The following is a 9,870-nucleotide window of genomic DNA, read 5'->3' on the forward strand; positions in this document are numbered from 1 at the left end:
GGATACTCTCCTTCTCCCTCTTGCTCTGCCCCTCCCCCACTCTCACTCTCTCTGGATCTTAAAATGTCCAAAAAATTCACAAAATTCACATGTGACTCAATCTCCATTATTTTAATATGGGAAATGTTGTTATGGTTTTGAATGAACATAAGTACTTGCTGCGAGGATGACTATTTGCAAACTGGCAGACCAATCAAATCCACTCAAAGCCAGAGTATTGATTAAAGGCAACGAGATAAATGGCCAAGATATCCATGCAGCTGAGTGGTCAGAGGGAGTGTTTGTAAATCTTGGCTTCTCCCTACTCCAGTTGTGTGATCTTAGACAGCTTAGTATGTAGAGAGAGCCCTGAACTTGGAATTAAGAGACTTGAGTGTTAATTCTTTAATCTGTTTTTATCTATGCATTTGCAGAAATAACTAACCTATAGGATTGTTGTAAAGTTTGAATTTTAAGGAAGCATATTATAAATTATGGGATGATATTATGGATAGATCAGGAGGACTATAGTTTAATTATAAAGTAATGACTCTTTTACTTCCACCTAAACATACAGTCTTTTGTATCCTCCTCATCACAGACGTTATCTTGGGGCCTGTGTACTCTTAATGCTACTATCATACAGAATATTTTTAGAAGGTCTCCTACAGACTTGCCTTCAGATCCCATGGCACATCCTTTTAAATATCTCCACTGGTGGCAAATCTTGACTTCTTGTGGGTAGATTTGATTTTTGGAATTTGCCAAAAGTCTTTTTTTTCAGAGCCAAGTCCAGGGAATAAATGGCTGATCAACTAGAGCTATGTTTTCTGATCATCGGCTTTGTGTGACTATAAAGTAATAAAACTGGTTTTCAAAGGGGACTTAACTGCTGCTGTCTATGCACTTCTAAAAAGAAGTTCTAGGGGTGCCTGGGTGGCTCAGTCGGTTAAGCGTCCGACTTCAGGTCACGATCTCACAGTCCGTGAGTTCGAGCCCCGCGTCGGGCTCTGGGCTGATGGCTCAGAGCCTGGAGCCTGCTTCCAATTCTGTGTCTCCCTCTCTCCCTGCTCCTCCCCCATTCATGCTCTGTCTCTCTCTGTCTCAAAAATAAATAAACGTTAAAAAGAAGTTCTAGAAAGATTTTATGCAATGGACACATCCTTGGGATAAAAATGTTGTACTCATTATATGTTTTATTCCAATTGAAAATATATTTCAGGGGCACCTGGGTGGCTCAGTCAGTTAAGCGTCCAGCTCTTGGTTTCAGCTCAGGTCATAATCTCATGGTTCATGGGATCAAGACCCACTGACAGCATGGAGTCTGCTTAGGATTCTGTCTTTCTCCTTCTCTCTCTGCCCCTCCCCTGCTCGCTCTCTCTCTCTCTCTCTCTCTCTCTCTCTCAAAATAAATAAACTTAGAAAAAAAAAAGAAAGTATATTTCATATAGTAATAATATCTGTACAGTGTTTGAAATAAGGTGAGATTCTGTGGGATATCACCCTAGTCTCCCTCACTGCTGCAAAAATGAATAATGTATTTAAAATATAATGGGGCACTTGGGTGGGTCAGTGGGTTAAGTGTCTCACTTTCTGTTTCGGCTCAGGTCATGATCTCATTGTGAGTGTGAGCCCTTCATCCTGAGTCTGCACTGTCAGTGCAGAACCTGGTTGAGATTCTCTCTCTCCATCTCTCTCTGCCCCTCCCCTCACTTTCTCTCTCTCTCAAAATAAATAATAAACATTTTAAAAGAAATAATTAAATAAATAAAATGTAACTCAATTGGAAAGAAAATACAAGCTACACTCCCCACCCACCCTCCCACCCCACACACACATTACATATAAAGACATATTCCAGATGGACTACAAATCTTCAATATAGAGTAAAATCCATATTCTTCATTGTGACCAGCTAAGGCTTCTGTGGTGTAGTGCCTGCCTCGCTTTTCAACTTCGTTTGTCCCTGATGGGTTAGCCACATCAGCTTTCTTGCTCTTCTTCGCACACACCAAGGCCATTTCTACCTCTGTCTTTTCCCTGGACTTACCCCCTAATCATTAGTTATTCCGCAATCAGTTTAAATCTCACTTGCTCAGGACAGCCTTTCCTGATCACCTATTCTGAAGGAGTCTGGTTCACTCCACCATGTCACCATATTTTAATAATGTAGTGAAATGCCTCATTTATTTATTGATTCATTTGCTTATTATCCATCTCTCCCAAATGCCTACTAGAATTTGAAAAGAACCCGGCTCATAATAAGGTGCACAACAAACATCACTTAAATGAATGAATTGAATAATAAAAATAAAACTATAAATATACTAGAAGAAAATTTAGGAAAATATTTATATAATCTCAAAGTCGGGGGGGAGACTTTCTTAAGTAGAAACCCATAGCCATTAATGGAAAGAATTGGTTACATAATTAAATTTCCATTGGCTGAAGGTTTTTCTAGAAATTATAGGCTAAAAGAAAATATTTATATCCATATGACAAATGTTAATACTCTAATAATTAAAAATGATAAAATGCAAATAATCCAACAGAAACATTGGCAAAGGCCGTTAACACAAACTCCCTACAGAGCAGTAGGACAATTAAAATGGACAATTAACATAGGGAAAGAGGCTTTTCATTGCTGCTAGTAAAGGAAATACAAATTAAATAATGATACCATTTTTAACCCATCATTAACAACATTTAAAAGGAGAAAAAATATCCAGTGCTGATAAGAATATAGGAAAATGTTCGTGAGCTAAACGCTGTTCCCAAGAAGGTGAATTGCTACAACTTCCTACAAAGTTAACCATCAATGTCAATTCATTTATTTCTATACATTTGCATATATTAGTTTTGGAATCCCATGTTGGTGAATCCTTAAAAAATTAAAGTACTGATCTAGGAGGAAGAGAAGATTATGATCATGAAGAATTATTTTAAAATTTGAAGATTTAGAAATGCATTCTTCAAGTGCCTCTGTGACCAGGTAAATCACTTATAGGTGATTAGCCGGTAATGAAAAGAAGGTGGACTAGTGAAAGTATAAATAATAGGGAATGGGGACGACCACGTTAAATTGGAAAGTCCATGCAGCATCAGTAATATTATTGCCATGCAGGCATGGAGATCCATATCTTCCAGTTTTTCATATTAATCTTTCTCCAATGTTGTGCAAACAAAACATTTTCTTTGCTGTATCTAGACTGCAGGCCACCATTTTGTGACCTTTGATTTGTAGTGTGGTCTAATATGTGGAAAAATACACAAAAGGGAGAAATGAGAGAAGAGGAAAGGAAAGAAGGCCCTATTGTCAACACAAAACAAACAAACCTTTTAGAATCTCAGAGAGAGAGAGAGTTTAATTCAAGCCCAGGTTAGGAGGGCTTCCCTGGAAACACTCTCCTCAGGGAAGAAAGTGCTCTGAAGATTGAACAGTTTTTAACAGGGTTATATGTTTTTGACATTTTGTAAATGCTCAACAGATTATAGATTTGCATATAGGCAGGGATCATGAGTTTTGCTGTGGGAAGGAATGGAGGTAGTGGGTGCTTCGATCCATATTTCAAGGACAAGATGGTTTTCTGTTGGGGTGCCAGGGTGGCTCAGTTGGTCGAGCATCTGACTCCTGATTTCAGCTCAGGTCATGATCCCAGAGTCATGGGACTGAGCCCTGCGTCGAGCTGAGCATGGAGCCTGCTTGGGACTCTCTTAATCTCTCTCTCTTTCTCTCTCTCTCTCTCTTTCTCTCTCTCTCTCTCTTTCTAAAATACAAAACAAAAGAGATCATTTTCTGTTAGGCATTCATAAAGCAGATATATAAAGCATGCATGGAGAGCCATAAATCAGGTTTTTGGTTTGAACAAAGTTTATCTACAGTCATGTTTTCTTAGAAATCTAATATGGTTTCCCTTTAGGGAGTTCTTCCCTCATCACTATATATGTACAGTAGTCCCCCTTTTCCATGGTTTTGCTTTCCACGGTTTCAGTTACCCAGGGTCAGTCCCAGTCTGCAAGCTGATGAAACTCCTGACGTAGCATGAAAGGTTAACAGTAGCCTAATGCTATGTCACAACACCTGTGTCATTCACCTACATCATCTCATCACGTAAGCATTTTATCATCTTATGTCATCACAAGAAGGGTGATTAACAGGACAAGAAGATATTTTGAGAGAAAGAGACCACATTCACATAACTTTTATTATAGTACATTGTTATAATTGTTTTATTTTATTAACCTCTGTGCCTAATTTATAAATTAAACTTTATCATAGGCATGTACGTATAGAGCAAACAGAGCGTATACAGGATTCAGTACTATCCATGGTTTCAGGAATCCACTGGGGGTCTTGGAACATATCACCGAGGATGGGGGTGACAGAGGTGGGCAACTGCACATATTTATATGTGTTATAAACATAGAGACGATATTGAAGGTTGCACACAAAACGATGGAAACCCTAGAAGGGATGAGATTGAACAGAGAGATTGTTAACTTTTCCTTATAACTCTGTATTTCTGTCTTGTTACAATGCTTTTTGTCATTTTAAAAAGTCTAGTAAGATAGGAGGAAAATTGCTGAGGTTACTCAGACTGAAACTCCAATGCAAATGCCACAACATAATCATAGAAAGCTTTTAGGATAATCCAGCCAGAGGAATTTCAATTTGTCTTAGGAGCAAGTCATTAATTTAAGTATTAACACCTGAAACTAGAAAATACAGCTTTGAAAGGGAAAACGTTCACACACTGTAGGGTACAGTGACTTTTGTTAGGTGTGGATGAACTGGAAGTCACATATAAACATACACACTTGCCCATTGGAGAAAAAGATGTTCCAGAAAATGGTACCTTGATTATTTTTAAATAAAAGATTAAAAAGAAGTGCATGCTTAGTTCTTTAGAATTACAATGTGGCCCAAAGCATACATTGCATTTAGTTTAACACATTATGCTGTTTTATTAAAACCAGTTCTAGTCTTAGAGCAGCTCAGATTTTTAAATATTTATTGCTTTTTTTCTGCTTACCTCTCAGGCATTACAATGCTCTTCAAAACACATATCTGAAAAATGTTCAGGCTTCTCATTCCAATCTAACAGTGCATTCGGTTCCAGTTTGATGAGAAGAAACTAAATTGCGAATACATTTTTTTTTCAGACATATTTATTTTCATCTTTTGGTTAATTTGACTACCAGTGACAGTCCTCACATTTCTGGAACAAGTCCACCAATTATGGAAGAACCTAATAATTACACTATGATAAATAATAGATTTTGAACTGGGGTTTATCCAAAGTGAAGTTATCAAACTTTCTCTTCTTGCTTTCTACCCTGACCCCAACCCACCCTGACGCACACCATGTGCCATTGCAGCCTCTATGCCTACTAGTCAGTTAGCATTGAGTCAGTGTTCTTTTCAGAGAATGATAACTTTATGGGAGAGGCTTAGTATACCTCCCCAGTTTAGCAAATGAGAAAACTGGAGCACAGAATTGACTTATTTAAGATCTCACAACAAACTAGTAGAGTACTTCCACTAAAATATATCTCTGGAAATGCATAGATGATGAAAGCTATATTGACAATCTGCACAATTCTTGTGTAAATTCAATGATGCTGTAAAACCTTGGCATAATTTCCAGTGGGTCAAGACACTTTGTGGTGGTAAATAAGAGAAACCAAACTCGAATCAGCTCAAAAATAAAAAGGAATATTTTCTTTAGAATGAGTAGATTTCAAATAAGTGTAAATTCCAAGAGGTAAATGGGTTGAGGCTGGATGGAAAGCTCAAAAATGTCAGAATCTGGCTCTCTTTGTCTTTTGGCTTTGCCTGAAACTGTATTGGCTTCATTCTCAGGCAGCTTTACTCACACAGTGGCAAAAATCGCTTCTGTTCTAACAGTTCACCTATATCTTTCTTAATGGCCTCAACAAAGGAACGGGGAGTAACCCTCATTGGCTGGTTTAGATTGTGTGTCCTTCCTGGGCACTTCACTGTGGCTACTTGGCCAAGCCTAGGTCACATGCTCTGCCTCCTCCCTACCAATCCCACCAAAAGGAAGCATCTGGAAAACAAATGAAGGAGGGGTAGTCACAAGGGAGAAAAGTGTTCATTACTCAAAGGGAAGTAATGAATGTAAGGAGAGCAAAAACAAAGTCCATTAAATTTACATTGACTTATAAACTGATACAGTTAAGTGTTAATTTCTTGCTTAGTGGTTAGGGGCTCGTAGCATGTTCATTAAAAAAAAAATACTACCAATCCTCTAGAAGAAGATACTATGAAAACAGAAAAAACAGAAATATACTGAAAAATATTGTTGAGTTTGCCAAAACAAAAAGATGCGTGGCATATATATATATATATATATATATATATATATATATATATATATTTATAGTGTCAGTCAATAAATGAACACAAAGGCAAATGAAAAATTAAAATGTAGGACATCTACCAAACATTACATTGATTTAAGTGCTTAATTATTCCCTCGATCCTGCACTGGAAAGCAATCATTATGTTTTTGCAGTAGCATTTGTTTATTTTGGTTTCCATTTCATCTTTAATGCCGATGAGCTTGTGCTAGCTTCACTTAATAGTATTCCATTGGAAAGTATATAATTATTCAGTTCATAAAGAGTAATGGCCTCATACATAGCTAATTTTTATCATAATGTAACTAGAACTCTGCTTATTCATTTATCCATTCATTCATTTACTTATGTGCCAATTATGAACCAGGAACAAGGTTGGACACTAAGATTAAAGAGATGAGTAATTTGCAGCCTCACCCCTGGAGGAAGTCAAAGTGCAATAAGGGAAACAGATAAAAGTTAAAGTATACCATGAGAAGGGATTTGCACAGGTCTTTAGAAGCAGAGGAAGACACATAACTCACACAGTTGAGGTATCAAGCAAGACTTCAGAAAAGAAGGCTTAGGGCATGCTTTCCAGGGTAAAGCAGGTGATAGGCAATTCTGGAGAAAATGTCACGTGCAGTGACAGAAAAACTTAACTGTGGGAGTTTCAGAAGCAGGATACAACAGTGGCTGTGGTATAGCCTGTATACAGGGTAAGATCCATGTAGATGACTTTGTGTGCTAAGTTTGGACTTGACCCTGCAGTCCCAAAACCCTGGTTCCCCAACTAGGACCAAGGTGACAGCAAAGAACCATCTAGAGAGCTTGTCAAAAGTATAGGCTACCCAGGCACCACTTCTGGAAATTTGGGTCAATGGGGAATCTGTGTTTTAAGAAAGCTCCCTGTGTGATTCTGGAACACATCCAAGTTTGAGAACCACTGTGTATAAAACACAGGGCTCCTTCAGAGGGTACTGGGAAAGAGAATAACATGTTTTGGAAAGATAGCTCTTTGCCAGGGGAAAGTTTCAGCAGAGCAGGTCAAACATAGGAGATGGAGAGACCTGATAGGAGACCGTTGTGATAAAACAAATTAAGAAATGGCCAGCACCTGCACTGTAGCAGAGACAGCGGGGTGCAGAGGACGTGAAGGTTCAGAGAGATTTCTGAGAAATGGAACCCACAGGACGAAATGATCTGTTTGATGTGGGAAGTGGTGTGTGTGGGCGGGTGGCTGGGGGTGGAATCTAGTTTATAAGGGTGCCCTTGAGAACTTGGAGTTAAGAGGGAAGCAGGAGGTGTGGCTGTGTGTACTGTAGTGTGATATTAGCTCAAGGTGGGAGACCAAGCTGGAGCTTGCCATGGGCAGGAGGCCAACGCTGGGGACTGGGCTATTCGAGATCCAGAGTCTCAGATCTGAGTTTGAAAACTTGCTGCCGATCTTTACCTGGGGACACCTCCTTTCTTTGTGCCACAGGGGGTTTCTCCCAGCAGTCATCTCTCACAGCCCCTCTAGTAGCTTCTTAGGCCTTCTCTCTCACTTGTAAACTTTCTGAAGCCAGGGATTGTGTGACTGTGTTCTCAGAGTCTAACCTAATGCCTGCACATGCTTAATGCTCACATTTGTAGGTAAATGAATTTTATTAATTACCTAGATAATTACAGCTATAGCAGCCTCACTATATCTGTATAGGCTTAGGGCCTTGTGTATGTGTGTGTGTACATGTGTGTGTGGTGATATAAACTTGTATTTCTAGAAATCTATATGCTTCTTTTATTACTTATCAAAACATACATTTTTATCATGAGTAAGAGTATGCCAGATACACTGCTTTCTTCCAAACATTAGTTACTGCAAGATGCACGTGTAATTAGTGAACTAGGCATTTGCCAGAGATATTAATTTAAATTCCACCAGAAAGAGCTTGATTAATAAAAAATTATTTTCGCAACTTTTGAGCTAATCAAAGACAAGGAGTAATTTTCAATTCAATCATCCAAATAAGTGTATATGGATCTACAGAGATTATTTTTAAGTAGAGTGGAATGATTACTTTAAAGTACTGATCTTTTTCTCATATGGTGCTTATTGGAACAAAGAAGAAAGGCTTTACTCAAGCCCCCAAGGAGTCACTGCCATGCAAAATAACAATAGAAGGACAAAAAACATAAGGCTAACTTGAAAGTATATGCTTCATTATGCTCATTCATTAGATAATTTCTTTTTTGTTTATTCCCCACTATTGTTGCCTTCCTTATTGCAGTTAAGTGCCCTCTGACTACCGAACAGGAACATCCTTCTTACAGAGTTTCACATCAACAGAAAACTCAGTTACAACTTTTATTTATAATCTGCTCTCATAAGAAAAGTCAATGACAAGTAAGCAAGCTAGTATCAGCAATTTCACAGTACAATTTCCAAGCAGATGTGGGAATTAACTTTGGATAACCAGAAATTGTAAAATAACAAACATGTTGGCAAAAACTAAGAAAAGTACTGTTTGCGTTTTAATGCATACATTTTCAAACTAAATTCTTACATACAGATACCGAATTGTACCTCTCTAAGCCTATTTGACCCCAAATTGACTTCCCAGTGTGTGTGAATGTTCCTGATAGAGCCTGATTATCATGAAAATATATAACTTCCTGTTACCCCTGATCTCCAGAAGCCTGTTTTATGCTTCTCAGCTTATAATTTATGATACGTATGTGCTAGTTCCTTGCCCTTTCCTTCTGTGTTGAAAAAAGCTGATTCCTAAAAAATAAATAAATTTTTAAGAAGGGGGCACCTAGGTGACTCAGTCAGCTAAGCATCTGCCTTCGGCTTAGGTCATGATCTCACCGTTCAGGACTTTGAATCCTGCATAGAGCTCACTGCCGCTGTCTGTGCAGAGCCTGCTTTGGATCCTCTGTCCCCCTCTCTCTCTGCCCCTCCTCCCTGTTCACACACATGTGCGCACGCACTTGCACATGCATGTTCTCTCTCTCTCTTTCTCAAAAATTATTTAAAAAGAAAAAGAAAAATGAAAAAGGAAGCTGATTCCTGCCATCTCAATCTGCCAGACTCACTTGCCTATGTCCCAAAGGAATTAGGACACTGAAAGATAAAAAGACATAGTAGGAGCACTGGCAGAAGAAGGGGAGAAACCAAGGCATTTCTCCTCCCTGATTCAGGGAGCTTCTCCACAGTGGCTGCTTCTCTATGATTCCCATTCCTTGTCTGGCCAGGATTAATGCTCCAGGGCTCTGTTAAACCTAGAGGTGGAAAGGAGAGGCTTCCTGCTATTGCTACTTGGTAGGGTGCCCCTCCTTCCCCAGTTTGGCTTTCCAGTCCTTCCCACACCTTTGTAATTAGTTCCTGGTATTAAACCTCCTCATCTGAACTACCTTATTCGGGTTCTGATTTCTGGTTAGACCCCATCTCAGACACTGAGGCCATAATACCTGGAAAGTGGTTAGGCAAGGAACAAAATGATTATCGTCACAGGAGAATATGGGTAGGTATTGCGAGGATAGGTA

Source organism: Prionailurus bengalensis, chromosome C1 (genome assembly GCF_016509475.1).
Source record: "Prionailurus bengalensis isolate Pbe53 chromosome C1, Fcat_Pben_1.1_paternal_pri, whole genome shotgun sequence".
Classification (NCBI taxonomy): domain Eukaryota; kingdom Metazoa; phylum Chordata; class Mammalia; order Carnivora; family Felidae; genus Prionailurus; species Prionailurus bengalensis.